Below are 19,253 nucleotides of genomic sequence, written 5' to 3'. Positions count from 1 at the left end.
AAAAAAAAAAAAAAAAAAAAAAAAAAGACTCAGCTAACCCTGCCGTCAGGTCTCCCTCAAATCTTTAAGGGCATCCGTTAAACTGTGGGGAGACAGGCCTCTGGAACCAGAGGCTGAGGGGTCTGAAGACACTGCATCAGGATGACTGTTGAGTGAGCTCTCCCGAACACAACTCTCAGCGGCCCAGACATCCTGCCGGAGCAATGCAAGCCTGGCCCTGTTTCCAGCACTAGAGAGGTGTGGCCTGCAGGGTGACCTTCAGTAGGTGTGTCTCCTGCTCGGACTATTGCGAAAGTCCAGATTTGAGATGTTGATTGCCTGGAGTGACAGGGAATATGGACGGAAAAGAAAAAGATTTAATGTGCTGGTTAATGCACTGATTATATTGACACGTGTTCATGGTCAGGTACTGAGGCACACACGCTGGAACACAGGAGTGGATGCAGGAGACGAGTGAGGACCCTCCTGGGACCATGTAAGGGGGAGGGTGGGTGACGTGAGGGCGCTGAGTAAGAGGAGGAGGCAATTCATATAGCAGTAAGTGTTCCAGAGGGAACTGCCCGGCTCCGGCTCCGGCAGGGCCCGGGGTCCCTGAAGGGCGGACGGTGGCGGCCAGAGGGCGGGAGAGCCTCGGCTTCTTCCTGACCACCAGGCGGGCATCTCCCTCTGTCGGCTTTTGTGTCTTTATTTATAGCTCAAGTGTTAGCATGACATCAGAAAGTGGAATTTTTACTCCGAATAAATCTCAGTGATAAGCTGCCTTGAAAAGTGTGCAGAGACAGGTTTTAGAGAGGCATTGTTGCAGAACTAGTCTAACGACAGTGAGGTAGTTTTCACAAATACTAGGATGACAGGATATTCTCAGTGAAAAGCAGGTAACATACACATTTGTTTAAACTGGTAGTGAATCTTCCAACTAAGAAGATGGCGGGGTGTTCTCAGTGAGAAGCAGAGAGCAAACACATTTGTTTATATCAATAAGGCTAAGATTCAGGCATGGGCTAGGCCAGGAGTCATTCCGTCTGGCTCACAAAAGGAAGAAGGTATTTGCTCTGGTTAGTAAGTTGCTTGTGTCAACCTTGTTATTTGATGTTGAAGGTGTAAGCGCCTTAGGGGCCCTCGATGTGCCGGCCTTTGTGTATGAGTTTAAGTTTTAACTATTTTTACGCATCCTCATAACGGATGTCAGTGTAAGGGAAGGTATTTTGTGGCACCAGTGAGCAAAGGTATGTGCAGTGACTTATGTCCGGCTCTTGTCTGTTTCTTATCTCTAAGTTAGGCTCTTTTCCTCCGGGCCAGAGTTAATAGTAACCCCCTTTGTTATCTATGTCTTAGGTTTGTGAGGCTCATTAGAAGAGCCTTTCAACAAACATCTGCAGTGCTTTGTCTAAATTCTTCTTAGTAGAGGTGGGAATATGCTTCTTCCCATGAGGTATCTGTGTGGGGAATATCGGTCTGATGTGGAACATTGTGAGGCCTTCAATACCCGCAGTCCCGTTCCCAGTATGAGCCAATAGGAGTAGGAGACACCAGTTTCGCCTCGTGGCAGGAGCTGTGCAGACGTCTGCCATTTCCTCGCCGTGACCGTGTCCCCAGCGAGGCTGGCGGCTCCCAGCAGGAATAACACAGGTGCACTGCTGTGCTGGGAGGTCGGGCGGGGAGGCAAAATGCTGTATTAGTTTCCTAAGGCTGCCGGCTCGAATTACCACAAACTGTGTGGCTTAACACAATTAGAACTTAATTTTTTATTAACCAATCAATTAATTATGTTTTGGAGGCTAGACGTCCAAAACCAAGGTATTGACAGAGCTGTGCTCCCTCTGAAGGTTTTAGGGAAGAGCCTTCCTTGCCTCTTGTGTCTGTGGGGCACCTGCCGGTGCAGAGCGAGCGGCGAGGAGTCAGGACCAGGTCACACCCGCAGACGGCGGCGGGGACCTGGCGCATCTAGAGAAGAGGAAGCCACAGGCCTCCCTCGGGGACACTGAACGGGCTTTCGTCTATCTGTCCAATCATTTATTTCAATACGCGAAGTGGCACCCATAAAAGGACACTGTCGCAAGGAAGAGTGGAAATCAGAGGGACTTGGACAAGCGATCTGGCTCACTGGGGAGAGTTGAGAGGCTGTTGCGGGTATAGACCGAGGATTATCCCCGGGTGTGTGACCGGCGAAGGCAAAACGGAGCTGCCCCCTCTGAGGTTCGAACTCAGGACCTTCAGATTATGAGACTGACGCGCTGCCTACTGCGCTAAGGAGGCAGGTGGCTAAGCGGCCACCGGCACATGTTTTTACCCGGATTTACTTGGGTTCTGCTTCGCCAGGGCCTGGTGCCGCCGCACCCCTGCACCGTCTGCGCCGCCTCAGGACGAGCCCCAGCCCCGCCCGCCCTCGGGGACCGCGTCCTGCTGCCCCGGGGACCCGCGGGCCACGCGGTCCCGGCGCGGAGGCGCCCGGGGAGGGGCGCGGGAGGAGGGTCCGCCCGGTGTCCCCTGCCGGCGCACCGCTTCCCGGGAGGCAGGTCACTTCCAAGCCAGGTGGTCACATCCTGGACAGCCTCACCCCTACGGACACCCCGGGGCTGTGCGTCGTATCCGACTCCCGCGCCGAGGCCCTGCCCCCCCGCCCGGCCCGCTGGCGGTAGCTGGGGTTCGTAGAGACGCGCGCTCGGGGTGACTTCCTGAGGCAAAGCAAGCACTTTGGGAACGTCCGTGTTCTGCCCGTGGATGAACTGCTGTGCTTTGGATTCAAGTTCTGCGGGTTTAAGTACCTTTAACTGAAGCAGAGTTGGTACGCGCCTCGCGGGTACCTTAGTTTCAGCAGCTGGGCAGGTCCGCACCCGACAGGTGCGGCCGCCACTGTCCCCAGGCCAGGCTAGGGCGACTGACGGGCTGCGTCAGTCCCTAGCTCGGTCCAGGGCTGGTGTAGTTTTTAGGAGTGAATAGTGTGACCGCGTTCCCAAGAAGTCCGGTAATGAAAATGAGGATTGCCGTGTGAACACCAGGGTGGCCCAGACGTTGCTAAAACGCTGTAAAATGGAAGAGCAGATACAACCGGAGGAGGGACGAATCACACCAGGGAGAACGCACAGGAGAAGATTTGGAACTCCCCACGGGGCAGAGAGAGGCGTGGATCTGTCCAGGGAAGCGGAATCCACAAGTCCCATGACGTTTTCTGATCAAAGATCTTTCACATCCTAAATGACACTGAAAATAGCGTGGAGTCGAACACTAGGAAAAACGGGCATTATCTCACTGCTTGCTCTATTCCTGACCAGAGGCTGCAGCAGGTGCACAAAGTAGAGAGAACGTGTCAATACGCCTCCGGGCAGCTTGTAGCCTGGAGCTGATTCTGACAGAGGACCTTGCTCTCCGCAATATGCTGTCACTTTAAGTCAGAAAATTCCCGCCAGCTGCTATGCCTTTTGTTTGCAGCGTAGCATCGAAAACCTTCTTCTCAGCCAGTACGTATATTTAATGAAGTCACCAGTTATATAAAACAAATGGTTATTGGTATCTTGTTCAAATATAAACTAGAGCTTTCTTGCCTATATGTATATTTGGCAGAAAGTGCAAAAGTAAGTTTTGGCAAATTCCATTCAGCCTATAAACCTTTCACCAAAGAAAAGGAGAAGATACCACGTGGTAATGTTCCGCACACCTTATACACAGCACTGCTCACAAATGACTGTTTGCTTCCTCGTGATCTCGAGGCTGCTGTGCTTGATGAAGCCTGGTGGCCAGGGTGTAGTTCCTTCAAACTGTGCAGCAGAACCGAGTGAGACCTCCGACCTCACAGAAACGGAGGAGACCGAGGCGTGTGCCTCCCCGTTGGCTATGGTTGTCGTGCGCCGTAGGAAAAAATGCCAAACCATTGGCTTCCTCTAGAACCTTCCCTTCAAAACTGTGGGATACAAGGAGTGTCCTCTAACTTGGAAACATGTTGAGGGTGAGAATATCAAAATGGACCACAGTAAAACAAAGAGGTCTGTGCTCTTTCTCCAACTTTGTTTGATGGTATGATGGTAGATTGTGACAAAAGTTTAGACACGCAGGCACACACAAGACTCATGTTGGGGGGAAATAACACTGCTTCAGATGGAAAGAAAATGTTCGCAGGAGAGGGCAGCCAGGCCAGCAAGCGAAACAGGACTTTCTTGATTTCTTTACTAAGAGTACAACTTGTTTAAAATCAAGTTTTATTTCACAAATTCAGATTATTGCTGTGTTTTCAGGCTCTGCGTTGACAGTGTGTGCGGGAAGCTGCCAGAAGAACAAAGATCAACCGCCTGCAGGCAGGGCAGTGTCGGCCCCTCAGGTGCTGCGTGAAAAGTTCAGTTTGGTTCCTCCTTTACCCTAGCCTTTATCACTTGACCCTGTTTCCTAGCAACCGATCTAGGTCAGGCTGTCTTGCTTCCAGCCTTGAATCCTTTATAAGATGTGTGTGTTCTCTCAATAAACGAGGCTTGATCAGAGACTTTGTCTTGCCTCCATTCTCTGTGCCCCCTGCCCCCCAATTATCACTCCCTCCCTTAGGACTTGCGTTGACCAACCTGCCGGACGGGTCAAGTGTGGAACCTGCTTGGATTCTCCCTCTCTCTCTTGGCCTGTCCCCTGCCTGCTTGCTCCCTTTCTTTTTTTTCATTTGTACTTATTATTGAGACAGAGAGAAACAGAGCATGAGTAAGGGAAGGGCAGAGAGAGAGACACAGAATCAGAAGTAGGCTCCAGGCTCTGAGCTGTCAGCACAGAAACCCATTAACTGCGAGATCATGACCTGAGCTGAAGTCTGACGCTCAACCGAGTGAGCCACCTAGGTGCTCCATCTTGCTCTCTTTCAAGATAAATAAACAAAAATAACCCAAAAACAAAAACAAAAAACCAAATTGCTGCTGTCTTTTTATCAAGATGAGGAGAAGTGCAGGAGGAGTTCTGTAGGCTGGAGAGCAAATCAAGGCATCTGTGAACACCTGCTTTTTAGGTATTCGGTGCGGGAGACGCCAGTCACATCGCTGACTACACTGGTGGGGCACAGGGCGTAGGGGAGGAGGTTTAGGTTTGGGAAGCATCAGGGGCAGAGGATTCCTCCGTCTAACCATCGGGGGAGCTCAGGCAGGCAGCCATGTGCCTGCACACACCTGGCTTCAAGCCAGGGCCCGGGGGAGCTCCAGATTCCAGAGGTTGGGCAGGTGAGGAAATAAGGAACTCCATTTAAGTAGAAAGAAAATGGGAGGGCGTGGTGTTCCAGAAGTGAAGTGGAGCACGTGTTTCTGCAAAGGGGGAAGACCAACCAGGCCAAACGCTCCTGAGAAGTGGAGCAAACTGAAGGCTGAAGACTGGTCGCTGGATTCCTCAGGATGGAGTCGGCAGGGGCTTTTGAAGTTGGGCAGTGACGTCTGGTTTAGAGGTCTAAAGTCTCTTTAAGAGAAGAGCACAGTCAGGCGTGTTGTTGCCCTGTGCAGACAGTCAGGGTTCGGAGGAAGTGGGGGTGCACTTTTATGTGAGCAGGGGCTGGGAGCGGGCACAGGAGACGAAGGCTACCCACGCTAGGAATGCTGGGATTACCAATGAAACCTGGGTTGCATCCGGAAGGTGTAGAGGTGAGGAGGAAGGAGACGCATTAGACAAGTTGCCAGTGGGCAAGAGAAAATTGTAAGATTTAAGAGATGGAGGCAGAGACAGAGGAAAGAAAGAGACCAAGTTATGGAGCCAAGAAAGCCTTTATTGGGATCTGCGATTCCCGGGCGAGGGTCCATGACCCCAGGAGTGGGGAGTCAGGGAAGTCGCGTCTGGTAGGGGAGGGGCGGGTTTTTTATGGGTGAGGGGGTTCCGGGTTTGATCTTGGGAGGGCAGATTATCAAATAAGGGCATTTCAGGGACGAGGCGGGATGGAATAGGTTGCCTCCTCTGTCAGGGTGATGGGAAGCTGGAGCTTCATGACTGGGCTGTTTTCAAACTGACGAGGACATTCCAGGTCTGCAGGTGAGGGGTGGGGGTCGTAGGTGCACGGAGTTCTTCTCCAACCCACAGCAGAATGGCGGCTCAATCGCCTTCTTAAGGTAACTCTTACAAAAATGAACCTAAAAGGCAGAAGTGGTCAGTATAAGACATGATTGAAACTTTCGTCTTGGGTTGGTACTTGAAGTTTAAGTATAAGATCAACGGTGGTGTGTTTTTCAAAGTGCTGGCTGTGATGTCTTTGTGGGCCAAGAAATGAATGACTTTGGAGGATCGCACCCAGAATTTCCATTTAGATGAAAGAGAATAGGTGCAAAATGTCGGCGTGCATGACAAATAAGTAAGGATCGTGATATAAATCGTATTTCTAATTACGGATCCCACTAGAAAAACTTTGAGAAACCTCAGAGAAAAGCCTAGAGAGAGGAGGGTTGGGATGACAGGAGCGCGGAGGGAACCTGCATCCTGCTGGCACATCTGAACCCCGTTTGCTCAACCAGGAAGAGGACAGCACAGGGGGATTTTTTCTCACAAGCCTCACACAAACCTGGAGAGGTGAGAAGGGCTGAGGTTGGCTCCTGACAGAGTCAGGCAAGCGAAGAGAAAGAAATTCCAGTTCTCAGACTAGGGTCTCCGGTTAAAGGAACGGTTAACACTTCTCTCCCTCTTCGACAAGAGTCTCGATTTTATCCTGAAGTATTTTCTGTTACCATCCTATCCTCTTTTCTCTTCCTTTTTCTCCTGAATCTCCTACCCAGTCCTCCCCACCTGAGACCCCCTTTTTTTTTTAATTTTTAACATTTATTTATTTAAAAAAAATTTTTTTAATGTTTATTTACTTTTGAGAGGCAGAGCATGAGCACAGGAGGGGCAGGGAGACAGAATCTGAAGGAGGCTCCAGGCTCCAGGCTCCGAGGTGTCAGCACAGAGCCTGACACGGGGCTCAAACTCACGAACCCCAAGATCGTGACTTGAGCCAAAGTTTGCAGCTTTAACCCACTGAGCCACCCAAGTGCCCCTAATGCTTATTTTCTGAGAGAGAGATGGACAGAATTAGGGAGGGAGGGGTAGAGTGAGGGGGAGACACAGAGTATGACCCGGGGCTCGAACCCACCTACCGTGACCTGAGCTGAAGTCAGTCGCTTACCAGACTGGCCTCCCTGGCGGCCCAGTCCCCCTCAGTTCTGAGCCAGCTGTCGCCTGTGCTAAGGGGATGGTTCCCAGCAACACGTCCTCATCAGCTGCTGGTTTCCTTTCACTCACCTCCAAACCCCATCTCCTGGCCCTGGGGACGTCCTAGTGCCGTGAGCACCGGCATTTCTCCACCTGCGTGGACGGGGCCTGTTCACACTGTTTAAACCCTGGTTTTCCAATCTCACTCTTCATGAGAAAAGACCAGCTCCTCTGATGGCAGGTGGATGATGTCACCACGTTCCTGTCCTTTTCAAATCGGGCTCTGTTTGACTTGCCACGTTCCACCAACCTGGCCCCATGGATCCGCCCTCTTGCACACTCTCCTCAGTGCCCGTCACGGGACGTGCCCTGCAGGACTCTGCGGAGAAGCTGAGTGGGGGGCTGACGTTGGGCCTGAGCCCTTGAGGAGACTTGGCATTTCCCCTGTTCGGTACTTTGCTGGAATTCTTCCATCCTTGTGGGTCGCATATTTGCGTGAAGGCGCCTGTGCGCCAGCTCTGGCCCAGCTTCCCCAGTTCTGCAGGATCGGCCTGCACAACCACCAGTCACACCTACCTCTCCGGTCAGAAGGACACTTCTCCGCCTCCCCGAGGTCTGGGGCGTTGCCAAGCACAGCTCACACTGCGTTCTGATGATCTACAAAAGCGTAAGGAAGAATTCCAAAGCATAGAGGTTTATTCAAGCAGAAAGTGACGAGGTTTTTGGGGGTGATTGTGGGGTTCATGGTGTCCAGAGCCGACGACCAAGAGAGAATTCTTGAAGACGTCTTTGATGCAAAAAGGTGAATTTATTAAGGCTTGGAGACAGAACCCGTGGGCAGGCAGAGCTGTCCCGGAACGTGAGAACAGAAAGGTTTTGTACCTTGGGGTTTGGGGTGAGGCAAACTCTAGGGGGAAGTTTCCAGTGAGATTTCCATATGCTAAAGAAGACTCCCCCGGACACTGGAGGCCTAGCTGTTGTCAAGCTGGGGGCGGGGTTCCCTCTAGCAAATCATTAGCATTAAGGCCGTAGGGAGTTCCGGAGGAGCATTTTATTCTGCTTGATTCAAGTCTCTGCCAATGGGCGGCTGGTTGTAAGGAAACTTAGTTCAACCTGCCATTTCCTTCTGCTTTTTTCCCACAGCACTCTGGAGGGGCAGGTGCGGCTGGGGCTCCAGGGGACCGGGTCTGCAGGTTTCTGGAGATTAGGCTATTCAGAAGATTGCCTTTTCTTGCGATTTACTGAGATATTTGTAAACTGCTGGAGACTCTGGTCCTGCAGGACTATGAACTCTATCAGCTAATCATTTGTTTCCCCCTTTCTTTTTTCCTGGGCCGCCGGGAGCACATCCACCTGATGGGGTGGGGGTGGGTGTTTGCTGCCCGTTTGCTAGGCTTTTCCTCCATCGTCAAAAAGCACACTCCGGTGATGTGAGAGGGTGAGCGAGAGAGAGAGCGCGAGAGAAACAGAGCCAGCGCAAAAGCGAGCTGTGAGCCCCAGGGCCCCAGGGGTCGGTTTGGGTCTTTTGCTGACAGTAGTTGGGAGGGGCTGGAATACTCTTACTTGAGACCGGGGTTTCTTGGAAGCAGGGCTACACGCTTATTCCCCTCCTTACTTGGTTAGGGGCTCCTGGCCTGACTCCCTTAGGGAGGAGGTTTTGGTGCATTAATCTCCTCCAATGAAGGAGCAGTGTGGACCCTGACGCATTTTGTCAGCCACCTCAGGCCACTCAGTGTGGTGGGGTTTCCCAGGAGGGCTGCCGGGACAGGCCTCTTCCAGCACCCTGTTAGAGCCTAACTAACCACCCTCTCGTACACAGCTGTCACAGGGTCACCTCAGTGACCCTCCAGGAGGTCAGCCCAGGCTCACTGGGAACGCGCCACGTTCGGGTCAGTCTTTGGAGACTGGCTGTCACCCAGGGCGTCTCTTCCTCCACTTGGTCTTCCCTCTGTCAGCCAGGCCCGTGCTCCTGGATGCTCTCCGCTGCGGTGGAGCTAAACTAGTAACTAGGGCGTTTCCCGTTGGTTTCCGCAGCCACCAGTCTTCCTCCCCGGGGATCCAAAAAATCACCTCATTAATATAACAAGATGCACCTTTGAGGTTCTTGTCCTTTAGGAAATTCCTAGAGTCGTGGAGCTCAGATCCAGGAACTCTAGTAAAGACCAAAAACATGTTTATTGTTGTTAAAGAGAAAACCACAGGCCCCAAATGGTGTTGTTTAGGCCAGGTCACCACACCTGTGCTTAACAGTTAACCTGACCGCAATTCCAGCCTCCCCCAGAAATGAAAGTCTTAACGGGTCAGTTGGGAATTTTCTGATCAGCACCAAAGAGGTAATCCCTCACTGGAGCCTTCTCCATCCATCCCTCCACCCTCAACGAAGGAAGTTGATGTAATCGGCCCATTAAGACTCTCCTGCTCCTTCCTCAAGGTTACTTGGCCGGAACAATCCTTTTCTTTTGCTACAGGCTTCTCTTGTGGGGGGCTGGCTGTCAGGCAGATCACCTCACTGGTGCGGATGAGGTAATTCCGGATTGATTGGTTCAGATTCCACCTCTGGGACAGCCCAAACTGGCAAGTCGTTTTGATGTTGTCTTATTGCTATTATCATTTTTAGATGCTATCCTATGCTTGGTGTTCCGGTTTGGATGCAGGGAAGGGTGGTGCAGTCAGTGGGGCTGGAGGGAACTCTTCTGACCAGCCCGTTTGGGAATTTCTCCACCTGTTGTACCCAGATTTTAATATCGCCCCCAAAACCCAGAGCCGCTCACGCATGCAAAAGCAAAGGGCTTTATTACGAATGTAGGGCCGGCCAGCGTAAACTCCGGCTCACAGACTTCAACAACCCACTGGATCCACGTGGAGCCAGCCCTGAACATGGCGGGGCAGGGCCTTTTATGAGTTTGGGAAGGGGGAGTTACAGGAAATTGTGACACAGGTACAGGGGGCCAATCATTATAGCATCACATCATTGACAGTAACTTTAACCAATTACAGAGTGGACCCAGGACCCTCAGGGAGGGCGTGACTAGGACCCTCACCTAGGGCGTGACTAGGCTTAACCGCCATCTTTAGGCCCACCCCCAAAAATGTTAATGGTGTTAGCTGGCCTTCAAGGTCAGAGGGGAAACCGGAATCAGACCTGCGTCCTTACAATACCACCCAGCAGTTGCAGTCCTGCGCATTTCTTCCACGGAAGGAAGGCTGGTATTTACACAGAAAGCTGCACACAAAGGCCTATAATAGCTTTATTCATAATAGCAACCTTTCAGTGGGAGGATGTTCACACAGAGTGTGGTAATTCACACTGGAGGATACTACTCAGTAAGAAGAAGCAAGAAACTATTGATGCACTCAGCAACCTGGATAAATCTCCAAAGAATTCTTATAGTGAGTGCGAAAAGTCAGTCTCAACAGGTGACATGCTGTGTGATTCCATTTACATCCCATTCACAAAGTTATAGAAATGGAAGCAGATTAGTGATTGCCACATGTGGGGGCGGGGGCAGGAGGAAAGTGGATGTGGCTGTTAAGGGTCGACATGAGGGCTCCCAGTGGTGTTGGAAATGTTCTGTATCTTAACTGCATCATATCAGCATCCTGCTAGTGACGTTGCACTAAAGTTTTGCAAGACGTCACCGCTGGTGGCAACCAGGTAAATCGTGCCTGGTCGGGATCTCTGCGCATTATTTATAACTGCGTGTGAGTCTCCAGTTGTCTAACAATGAAAAATTCAATTCAAAGAGGATGGCGGTCAGGAGCTGAAAGTAGCCATTCCTAAGAGTTCTTACAGGAGGGAAGAGGAGAGTCCGAGCGCACAGACAGAGCCTGGAGAAGGACGGCAGGAGCGAGGGCCCCGGCCCAGGGAAGACGCCGGGGGCAGGGAGGCAGCCAGCAGTGTGCAGCCCGCACACCATTAGTCACAGCCGAGAGAGAACCGAGGCATTTGCGGCTGGGAAGCGGAGGGTAACGTTCTCCCACAGCGGACGTCAGCTGCCGCGGGACTGATGCGGCGGAGAAGCGGAGACAAATGCTGTTCTCCCAGCAGGTGCGGTGGTGGGTGGAGAGTCCGGGAAGAATCTGGCAAGACAGGAGGAGGCCAGCTGTTCGGGGTGTGGAGATGGAGATTCGGGCCGTCCTCCTGCGGAGAGGCACTTACGGCAGAGGTCAAGACCAAGGCGGCGCGGCCTGGGCAGAGCGGTCAGACACTCGGGTGAGCGTTAATCAGTCTTGGAAGTGAGGGAAACCCTGTTGTCTGAGAAGCACGGCGAAGACTGGGCCCAGCGCAGAGCCGGCAGGTGAGCAGGGGGCAGGGCGGCTAAGGCAGCGTCGGGGCGCCCTCCGCAACCCCGCCGCCAGCGGGTACTTGCTCAGGTGGCTCCCTACCCGGGAACCTTTCCTGCCTGTCCCGCTCTGCAGAGCTGCGTGGAGCCCGCTCATTCGATGAGTATTTAGTGACGGGCCTGAAATGGAGAATGAAATGGAACTGCTACTCTATTAAACTTCCCTTTTCCCGGTGCACCTGCAGGCCCTGCCTTTGGCCGAGAAAGGGGCCGGGGGAGGGGTCAGGACGGGGAGAGCAGAGCCTCCGACTGGGGCCTCGGGCGGGAGTCCGCGGCCGGGAAGGGAGGGCGGTCTTCGTGGAGCGCGCCTGGCTCCTCCCCTTCCACGATCTCCCGCGGCCTCCTTTTCCGCTCCTGATTGCGCGTTTTGAGAAAAACGTTACCGTATTTTTTTTTTTTTTGGTTCAACAGGTATTTTCATACTTGCTGGGGACAAAGGCAATAGTCTAACTATTACAGGCTCCAAAAAGAAGCAGCTCCTTTGCCGAAACCCGGGATCGAACCAGGGACCTTTAGATCTTCAGTCTAACGCTCTCCCAACTGAGCTATTTCGGCTCCGCCCCCTGGGCTCCGGCTAGAATGGATGACTTTGTCACTAGCGTCTTTCTCGTCTCTGCGTCTCAGCCTTTATTTAACCGACACCAGGATGCGCACTTTGAGGATACCGAAGACGAAGAGACGGTCTCTTGTCCGGGCACCTCGGCCACTACGGGGAGGGACGAGGAGGACAGTCCAGGTAGCCGCCGCGGGACCCGCCGTAAGGACTGGGTTAGCCCCGTCGGGAACGTCGGTGGGCTCCGTGTGCCTCTTCCCGGTGGGGCCCCCGGTCCGGCAGCGTCCCCCAGGCTGGCGGTGGCACATCCAGCCTGTAGGGCTCTTCGGATCAACTACTCCTAACCTCCCTGGTGGTCTAGTGGTTAGGATTCGGCGCTCTCACCGCCGCGGCCCGGGTTCGATTCCCGGTCAGGGAATGTGCTTTTTCTTCCAGCACAGAGCCTGGAGGATCAAGTACAGACTGGGCACTAAATCGTACAAGAGCGAATTTTCATTTTCACAGGAGGCGTCTTTCAAATCCTCCAACAGTGTGGGTGCTGCACGTGCAAAATGACCACGTATCTCCGTGGTATAAACAACGCGGGGAGAGAGCGCCCACCTGGCTACACCGCCAGCGCCGCGCGGTTCCCAGTGTCCCGCCGCCCGGACCCCGCGGGAGGGCACCGGAGCCGGGAAGGCGGAGGGAAGCGGTCACCTGCGGGGCTCTTTGGGACGAGCTGAGAACCTGGACCGCGGGCAGGAGGACAGGAGGGCCAGTAAGTCCCCTGCCGCGGGTGTCCTGCCGCCTCCTCGAGCGTCCAGGCCCGCGGCGCAGATGCCCAGAGGTCACCCCAGACACGCCTGCCTGGGAGCCGGTCCCGCTCCTCCTGCCCCCCGGGACGCCCTGCCCTGCGCTACCCCTCCACAGCTCTGACCCCTGGATGCCCTGCCCCCCGGGACTCCCTGCCCCCCACCCCAGCGTCCTGTCCCCCAGGACGCCCTGCCAACACCTCCCTTAGTTAATCAACTTTGACGCATATGTAAGATTAAGTTGTCTAAGAAGTTTGCCTACCACGGACCGGTCACTATGCTGGGCGCTGACTATATATACAAAACCAAAACCCACAGGGAGCATGTGAGAACCTACTGTGCTAAGGTACAGATTAGGGATTGTTTTTTTTTTCTCCATGGAGAAATAGTAATAGCTTATAACAGAAGGAGGAAAACCATATAGCTTTCAAAGAAGAGTCCCCTAATCGCTTCTCAGCCTTTTGGCTAAGTTCCAGCGTAGTATCTGTTCTTATCAGTTCAAAGAAGAGTCCCTTGTCACTAATCTAATTAGCTTTATGTGAAAAAGTAAAAAAAAAAAAAAAAAAGCATTAAATACATTCAGGCCTGCCACCCATACTGCTCCCTAAAAAGAGATATAAAGTGAAGGAAAGGATCCTTGTTACATATGGAGAAGACAAAACAGACAACGTGAAAAGTTTGCTCAGGAAAGGAAGCAATTGCCATCAGGTCTAGAGGGCTGATTCCTGTGAAACGTTAGGCAGAAAGACACAGACTAGCTTCTTATATACTAGAAGCTGACAAACGATACTTAAAAAAATATATTTATTTATTTTTATTTTTAAAATGTACATCCAAGTTAGTTATCATATAGTGCAATAATGATTGTAGGAGTAGAATGCAGTGATTCATCCCGTACTTAGAACACCCAGTGCTCCTCCCAGCAAGCGCCTTCCTCAAGGCCCCTCCTCCCAACCCAGCACCCCTCCAGCACCCCTCGGACTCTTCTCTGGGGTTAAGAGTCTCATGTTTTGTCCCCCTCCCTGCACACTATACTGTTTGTAGCACACAGTCAGTACTTACTGAATGAGTGGGTGGCCTGCTGTTGTCCATTTGATATAGTCACTCTCTCAGCTTACTTCATCCTTCCGATTTCCGTCTGAGTTCATCATGCAAAGATGCAAACACTAGAGAGGTCATCAGTTCTTGGATTGGTGCCTTGATGGATCAAGGTGAAGTTGGTGAAGCACTGAGTCAATGGACATGTAGCAGGATGGTATTCCTGCTCGGTGTCTCTAAGCATTAAAAATTGTCCCAAAGTGGTGGGTCTGTGGCGAGGACTCTGCTGTCTAGTGAGGGATTCAGGGAGCACCTGGCAGGGAGCCCAGGTGCGGGCAGCAGACACCACAGGTGAGGAAGGATACAGGGGAACGGGAGAAAGTGAGGCTTTGGCTGCGAGGGTTACTATGTGGCTTCTGCTTTCTGGATCATCTTTTTTCTTAGTCATTCTTTCCTAAGGTAGTTTCTGCAGGTAGAGCATTGCAACTAAGGATGATGAGATACTAGTGAACTACTCTGTGCCACACATTTGTTTGTTGAAGCCACGCTAACACGTCACTGATTAATCACGGACCTGCCCTCCCTCGCCCACCCGGTTCCCAAGGGAGATCTTCAGCCTCATTTCACACAGTCACCGGCTGTTTCACGCGCCGCCTTCTCTGCATTAGAAGGAAGAAGAAAGATCGACAAACGTGAGTAGCCCTATCCATGGCACCTCCGCATGGAGGGGTGGGTGGGGCTTTCTTTGGGCAAATTGTGACTCTGAGTTGTGATCCTGAGGTTGTTTAAAAAATGGAGACAGGGGCGCCTGGGTGGCTCAGTCAGTTGAGCGTCTGACTTCGGCTCAGGTCATGATCTCAAGGTTTGTGGGTTCGAGCCCCATGTCAGGCTCTGTGCTGACCCCTAGCTCAGAGCCTGGAGACTGCTCTGGATTCTGTGTCTCTTTCTCTCTCTGCCCCTCCCCTGTTCAAGCTCTGTCTCTCTCTTCTCTCAAAAATAAATAAAATGTAAAAAAAAAAAAACGGAGAGAGAGAACGCAACGGGCAGGATGGGAACGTACCTAACGCCACTCTATGCTTACAAACGGTTAAACTGCTCAGTTGTGCGAGATGTCTATTTTTAACCACAACTTAAGACACCCGTTCTTGGCTGAGAGTGAGGGGGCTCGTGGGTGTGGCCGGAGAGGGTCCTGTCATGCTCAGTGTGAATATCCTGCCTTCCGGAATAGTCTCTTCCTGTCCAGGTAGATACACGCTGTCACCGACAGTAGGTGTGGGTGCTGTCGCACCTGGGAAGGCTGTCGGCACTCTGTCAGCAGGTATCAGGCCAACATTTCCCAGCGGCGTTATGGCCGCACAAGTCAACCTCAGCTCCTTAAACCTGCCTGGTCATACCCATGTCTGAGCACGTCCCTCTCAAAGATGAGGGTCCAGCCAAACCTCGGCAAAATAACCAGTGTTTCCAGTGGTGCCCTGGGGCTTCCGTGGGGGAAGGGTGAGGGGTGCCCTCCACGCTTATTTGGGAGATGCTTGAACCCGTAAGGAGCAGCCGGTGATCTTGGTAGGAGGAGGAGGTCGTGTGAACAGAGGAGAGTTGTGAATGCTGACCTTGGAGGATGGAGGAATGTGGCCACAACCGGGGTCGGGCAGCCACCAGGGGACCGGCCCTGCCCCGTCCCTCAGAGCTCCGCCTCCGGGACCTTCGGAGCACCGGTATTCCGCGAGCACGCAGGTATCCGCTCGAGAGCAAGTCCCGCGAGACCGTGCGCGTTACCGCGAGAGTTCGCGCGTCGGGGCTTCCGGTAAGTCCTGGCGGCGCCGCGGGAACGTCCGGTGAGGTCCAGGAGCTGCTGTGGGCAATTGTATCAGAGGCTAGGCTTCCTTGGAATGTCCGCCAGCACACTCGGCGAATGTTTCGACGATAAAAGGCACATGAAACAGAAACTGCAGTTGCTAACTACTGCGGCCTTATTTATGACATAAATTGCGCTCAGCGTGTTCGCACGTGGGAACCCAACTGCCTGGGTCAAAGGAGCGGGTCGCGGCAGCCCCGCGCCTGCGCAGGGGAGACGCGGCGCTGTTGGTAGGCAGTCTGCTCTGTGACGACGTAGAGACTGTGTCGCCACCGCCGTCCTGCTCCTCAGGGACTGTCTGGTTCCCGCCCACAGTGAGGGAGGCGGGCCGCCCGTCGGACGGCGGAGGTCGCGCCGGGCGGAAGTCCCTGGAGGCCGCTGTTGACGCCTCTAGGGGACTGGGAGGCACTCCCTATGCCGGAAGTGGTAGCGTGGCCGAGCGGTCTAAGGCGCTGGATTAAGGCTCCAGTCTCTTCGGGGGCGTGGGTTCGAATCCCACCGCTGCCAAGGATTTTCTTGCTTTACGCTCGGTGTGAACGGTTCCCGCATTCTCAGGCCCCTTTTACTCCTTTGGCTCGTGTTTATTCCGGATACAGCCGTAACCAGCCAGGAGGTGCTTTTGTGCTCGCGGTCCTCAAGACCTGAGTCAGACTCTGGCAATCTCTTTGTACCTCCAGGCCTATCCTCGGACCCCTCCGAAGGGATAAGGTGTCTCCGGAATAGCCGCTGGTCTTGCGGCCTCGGCAGCGGGCTGTCTGGTGTCTGGAGCCCTATCATGCAGATCTGACAAGACACTCCCGCGGAGGGCGCCAGTGCTGGTCCCATGACCGCGGACACACCCGCCAGCGCCAGGTGCGGTCCGGCGCCAGATGCCCCCCAGTCCAGTGCCTCCCATTGTCAGGTGCCCCCTAGCGTCCGGTTCGTCCTAGCGCCGGGTGGCCCCCAGCGGCAACTCCCCCCCAGCCGCGGGTGCCCCCAGCGTCAGGTACCCCCAGTGCCGGGCGCCCCCAGCCACGGGTGCCTCTAGCGTTGATCCCTTGCGCGCTGCGCGCTTTTCTGCTTCGGCTCAGCTGCGCCGCACGTCTCGGCAGCTTGGGGGCTCCCTGCTCCGAACAGACCTTTTGCACACAGGGCATCTTTCTCATCTTCTAGTCCTTGGTGTGGAAGCTGTTTCCTCCTGGAACCCTTCCCCGGTCTCTCCGTGTCTCCTACCAGCTCCAGGATTACTATTAGGGAGCGGATATGCAGAAGAGCTCAGAGTGCTGTTCACAAGCATTAGATAAGTTATTAGCAAAATATGGTAAAGTCTCTACCAAAAAAGAGAGTTCTCGTGTGGACTTGGAAGTTCCATATTTAGGAGAACTGGGACATTAGAGACTAGCAGGGGCTCAGGCTGGATGGAGGGGCGTGCGCCACACTGTTCTCAGTGGTTACTGCTGGGCGGAGAGCAGTTTTCCCATCAGACTCTCCGTTTCCGTGTGCATTGTATCTGTACCGTTTTCCCTTCCCAACAACGCATTCTCCGATTTTCCGCAGACACCGACAAGGCCCACAAGACTGCACCCTGCTTTAGATGCCATTTGCAAGTCCCAGCCCTCCCTTCCATCTGATGGGCCGGCTACAAATCAGGGCTTCCCGAGAGTCCCTCCTCGGGTTCCATAATTTGCTTGAATGGCTCCGAGCTCAGGCCCGCGTCTGACTTTCATTTGCTGGTTTATCATAAACAGACATAACTCAGAAACAGCCAAATGGAGGAGATGCACAGGTGAGGTGGGCAGGGGGTGGGGGGATGGGGATATGCCAGGCAGGGCACCTTCCCAGCACCTCCAGGCTTTCATCAGGTCGGAAGCTCCAATTCTGTCCTTTAGAGGGTTTTATGAAGATTTCCACGTAGGCGTGGATTATCATCCCCAGCCCTTCTCCCCTCCCGCAAAGGGGATGGGGGTGGGGGCTGCAAGTTCTAGGCTTCTAACCACGACTTGGTCTTTGTAGCTACGAGTCCCATTCTGAAGCCTACCAACATGGCCTTGTGAGAACAAAAGAGGCTCCTGGCAACCCGGGAAATTCCAAGGGACTTAGGAGCTATGTCAGGAACTGGGGACAAAGACCAAGTACATATTTCTTATTATTCCCCAGAGTCAGGAGCTGCCCTTTGTTCCGGACTGTCTTTGAAGAATATTCACTTAAAGAATGGCCTCGACAGGTAGAGAGGTGTGTCCACCTGGTGTGAAGGTCAGGTTCTTCCTGAGATCCCTGTGCGCAGGGCTCCTGTCCTGTAATGCTGGCCGCCGTGCGTGCAGGCGTCCGTCTCCGGTCACCCTGTGGGAGCTGGCGCTTGAGGAATCTGCAGAGGCTGAGTCTGCTCCTGCTGTTACGGTGAGAGAGAAAATGACCTTTGTAGGGTGGCAGAATAATTCTCTGCCGTAAGAATTATTTTGAGCTAAAGGCACTTAAAAACACAGGTGCAAGAAGGGTGCTCTGATCCTCTCCTCTTTCTTCTGGAAAGGACATAAAACCCGGATGTAGAAGATGCTCCACCTAATATCCCAACGTGAAAGTAGAATTCTTATCACCAAAGCAGGAAGCTGAAGCTGAGAGAATTTGGCACAGACCTTGTTAAAGAAATTTTTCCTTGAGCCTTGCCTATTTTAGTTACATTTCCACATTGCTTCTCTTTGTTCAACCTAATGTAAAAGCATTTCAGTTTTACCACTTCTGTGATACTCATTTCTTTAGGGGGGTTCATGTGTCACATAAAGCTTACACGAAGGAAATTTGTATGTTTTTCTCTTGCCGCTGTCCTGTGTCAGGCCCGGGTGAAGGTCCCCAGAGAGTGGAGGTAGATTTTTGCCCAGCTTACATCTCTGACCTGGGAGGCTCTTGTGCTCCCAGCACCCTTGACGCTCTGACAGGCTAATTTGTTTCCTTATCAGACCTGATAGATACATGTTGTCAACAGGCAGAGAAAAGGGAAATTAGTGCTTTCAATTTTACACTTGAGTGTTCAGATTGTGCCATGTAAGTACAAGCAGTAAGTCAAATCCAGGGATCGAAGCTCTGCAAAGGGACCCGGGATGTGAGGAAAACGTCAGGGGCCAGCCGGTCGTATTCCTATTGCTCTTTCCTTCCTTCCTGGTCTTTTCTTCCTGCTTTGGAATTTGTGCGCACTATCCCACGGCTGATTTCCGTCTTCCTTCCTCTCGGTGCTGTGCACGTTCTCCCACGGGGACAGGGATGAACGGATGTCGGGAGCCAAGGAGGGGGTTGGGGAGCTCTGGTGGAAAAGTTGACACGGTATTGCTAGCTCTGGTGGAGTCTAGTGCCAGATGCATGCCGCCAGGGATATATATAGTATGTCCTGTCGGGAGCTGCTGGAGAAGAGATGTGCCTCGACCTTGCAAGATCAGCAGCCCGCAGAGCAGAGCTGTATTGTTATTCCCAGCTCTGCAGAACTGTGTTATCACTCCCAACTCAGCAGAACTCCATCATCACTCCCAGCTCAGTGGAGCTGCGTTATCCGTTTCCCAGGCTCGGGGCCTGTAGGCTGCGCC

The 19,253-nt window shown here is 53.1% G+C and overlaps 1 long non-coding RNA gene, 4 other non-coding genes and 1 pseudogene across 8 annotated transcripts in view; 4 read left to right on the top strand and 2 right to left on the bottom strand.

The window, feature by feature from the left end:
• Window positions 1–2,183: 2,183 nt before the first annotated feature.
• Window positions 2,184–2,256, bottom strand: TRNAM-CAU. The gene has a single exon. It is a non-coding gene; the product is annotated as a tRNA-Met (tRNA).
• A 9,694-nt stretch (window positions 2,257–11,950) lies between these two features.
• TRNAF-GAA lies at window positions 11,951–12,023 on the bottom strand. The gene has a single exon. It is a non-coding gene; the product is annotated as a tRNA-Phe (tRNA).
• A 344-nt stretch (window positions 12,024–12,367) lies between these two features.
• Window positions 12,368–12,439, top strand: TRNAE-CUC. The gene has a single exon. It is a non-coding gene; the product is annotated as a tRNA-Glu (tRNA).
• An 818-nt stretch (window positions 12,440–13,257) lies between these two features.
• LOC115297216 lies at window positions 13,258–13,383 on the top strand (annotated as a pseudogene).
• A 2,295-nt stretch (window positions 13,384–15,678) lies between these two features.
• The window catches only part of LOC115296802, a 10,467-nt gene continuing 6,892 nt past the window's right edge, over window positions 15,679–19,253 (top strand). The window contains exons 1-4 of one of the 4 annotated variants that reach the window (XR_003911060.1): window positions 15,679–16,554; window positions 17,239–17,467; window positions 17,839–18,078; window positions 18,209–18,411. This is a non-coding gene — a long non-coding RNA (uncharacterized LOC115296802). Of the gene's footprint in view, window positions 16,555–17,238; window positions 17,468–17,838; window positions 18,412–19,253 lie in introns of those variants that run through there. The other 3 variants (XR_003911059.1, XR_003911061.1, XR_003911058.1) reach the window with 3 other exon arrangements.
• On the top strand, window positions 16,128–16,209 carry TRNAL-AAG. Its single transcript has one exon. It is a non-coding gene; the product is annotated as a tRNA-Leu (tRNA).

This window comes from Suricata suricatta, chromosome 7 (assembly GCF_006229205.1).
Source record: "Suricata suricatta isolate VVHF042 chromosome 7, meerkat_22Aug2017_6uvM2_HiC, whole genome shotgun sequence".
Classification (NCBI taxonomy): Eukaryota; Metazoa; Chordata; class Mammalia; order Carnivora; family Herpestidae; genus Suricata; species Suricata suricatta.
The sequence above is the reverse complement of the archived record's forward strand: the minus strand, read 5'-3'. Positions and strand labels throughout refer to the sequence as shown.